The 2,733-nt window shown below is 37.2% G+C and overlaps 1 long non-coding RNA gene across 2 annotated transcripts in view; it reads left to right on the forward strand.

The window, feature by feature from the left end:
• The first annotated feature begins 456 nt into the window (after window positions 1-456).
• LOC107215956 overlaps window positions 457-2,733 on the forward strand; it is a 9,817-nt gene continuing 7,540 nt past the window's right edge. For both annotated transcript variants that reach the window (XR_001525317.2, XR_004495554.1), the window contains exon 1: window positions 457-596. This is a non-coding gene — a long non-coding RNA (uncharacterized LOC107215956). The remainder of the gene's footprint in view (window positions 597-2,733) is intronic.

Here is a 2,733-nt window from a genome sequence, read left to right on the forward strand (position 1 = left end):
CACATTTTTATAACTTTCTAACCCTTTCAATATTTTTACTCTTTGTTTTTTGAGGCTATTTTTTGGTGGGTTTTTTTCTTTGTTTTAGATCTAAAGACCTCACTAACATCAGGTCTGAGAACAAAGAGCCTGTGGTGTCCTTGTTTGATATTTTCTTACTTACCCAAGGAGACAGGAGCATCAATCCTGTTAAGAGATATTCCTCTCCATGTTATGGTTCTTCCAAATGTGTTTAGTAGCTATACTGCAAAACTCTCCCCTCTCCTTGCACTAATGTGGAAACATCCCAAGCTTTGGCATTGTTCCTTGCTGGCTCAGAGAGAAAGCAGAGGCATTATTCTCCTACAGATAAAAATTGATTTATATATTAGGGTTAATAGCAAACCTTATCATCAGGAAAAACTTATCAGCTTACATTTCAAGTAAGTTATTCAAAAATATTAACAGGCTCTCTAAGCTACTGCTGCCCTCTGCACTGAGGACTGACACAGCAGGACTGGGATGAGACACAGTTGCCTTTCAGTCTTTCAGTCCAGATCAATTACCTTATTGAGAAGCCACCAGCAAGAGTCCTGGGTTGTACATCAAACTTCAACGTAAGTAGCAGCTGTCAAAGCCATCAGATTAATTATTGTTCATTAATCATTTCTTGTTCAAGATAGAAAACCCTTCCAAATCAAGGCATAGAGAACTTGAAAATGCTGTTTAGAGAAGTGGACATGTATTTTGAAGAAGGTTTATAGATTTCACAAATGTTTGTTATTTACATGCTAAATTTTTTTTTATTGTAGTATCTCCCTGCAATACCCAACAACACAATTAAAGCTTTAGGAAGAGATATATCAAATCAGTGCACTTATTAAGAGGAGAGCTATATAAATTTATGTAACTGCTTCCTCTTTATTCCCCCTGACTAGTATGGCTCGTTTGAATAGACTGTCATGTCTAGGAGAGATTAAAGTAGCATGGAAATATTTCTCTTAGGACTTATTACTACAAATGGAAGGATTTTCTTCTTTGTCTTCTTTGATTTTTTTCTTTTTCTTTTTTTTTCTTTGTCCTCTTTGGCTAGAGAAATATATAAAGAGAGAAGCACAGATAGTAAGGAAACCCCTTGTAGTGGAACAAACAAACTGCTACTTTTAACTCTTTTGTGAAAAAATGGTGAACTAAAATTTAGCTCTGATTCAAAAAGACTAAATTACTAATGTTTTTTAACAATCTTGAAAAAATGTATCCTTACACCTATGTGCCTCTGAGTTCCTCATGGCATCTCACAATCTTTGAATTGCTTCTTGTTGGTAGCTTGATCCTAGGAAAACCTGTAAGAAGCTTTACTTAGCATAGTGGTCAAACTCTGCTGTGCGTTATTTTCCATGCCTGCAATCTATACAATGATAAACCTGAGGTGCTTGAGTTTTTACCTCCAGTAATTACAAAAACCACAAATGGGCTTTTCATTTCTCCCTTTCAAGAGCTATAAAAACCAAGGTAAACCATCCTGCCAAATTACTTTTATAGGGACCTCACTTTCCTGTTCACTAGTTTTACTCCAAATAATTAAAAGCAGCACTCCTGCTCTTCACTGTGGTTTCCACAGAATTCACAAGGTGCACATGCTCCATCCAAAGTCCTGAGTGAGACAGAATTGGAGGTCTTTGGTGGGTTCATAGTCCAGGGCTCCTACACCTCGGGATTTGAGCTACCGTGTCCAATAAATCCCCTTCTCCAAAAGATGGAGGCTTTACAATGCTGAAATGAGCAGCCCACATAAAATTTAATACAGTGATGAAGATGAACTTAGTCCCGATACTTTTATTTTTTGTTTGCTTCAAATAGAATTTACCATTTAGATGGCTCTGTAAGAAAAAGGTGAGCTGAATTCTTAAATCCATGGGTAGGTTGTAGTTTGATTGTTGTTTGATGTTGGTTTGTTGTTTTTTTTTTTAAGAACTTATTTCTATCTGTAAAAGGTCTTTAAACATTCTGCATTCTCCTTGCTTTCCAATTCAGTTTTCTGGTGTTTCTAATGCAGTCCTGTGGAGTGCTGGAAAGTAATAGAAACAAGAATACATTTAATACCTGGCCTGGTGTCTTGGAAGCAAAGCTTAGCACTCCAGTGTCGGGAGTAGCAGGTTCAGGACGAACCCCAGGAGTCTTAGTCCTTGGACTGGCAGAGGGCTGGTGTAATGCACAGACAGTGAGCTCATTCTGCAGGTGGAGTGTTCAGCTGCATTGATCTTGTGGCAAACCCAGCCTGCTAAGGTTTTGGAGAAACATTGGCTCTGATCTGAAAGGAAATTGTGCTGCCTTTCCCTGTCTTTCCACTAGTTTAGCTTTCAAGCTCTAATAGCATTAAAACATACTTTAAGCAAGAAGGCTGATGCAGCTACAGAGACACAAAGTAATTTCCTATAAATCGTAAATACAATAAACAAAACTCTAATCTCTCATTAGGTAATTGTATTTTCATGGGATCAGGCAGCCTCCCTGGCCATGTTGAGGTAAATTCTAAAATGTGTGCATTATAAAATTCTAATATGTGCATTATATACAATAGGTATCTGTTAATGAAGCAAATGAAGCATAAATTTCATCAGCAAGCTGCATGCCAAAATCAACTCATTTGGGTACATGGTTTCATGGTTTGGATTTACAGTGGTGTCTTATGGATTAGTTCCATAGCTGAAACAGCAAGTTTGTGTAGATACCATGAATGGCATATAATTAGAT

Source organism: Parus major, chromosome Z (genome assembly GCF_001522545.3).
Source record: "Parus major isolate Abel chromosome Z, Parus_major1.1, whole genome shotgun sequence".
Taxonomy (NCBI): Eukaryota; Metazoa; Chordata; class Aves; order Passeriformes; family Paridae; genus Parus; species Parus major.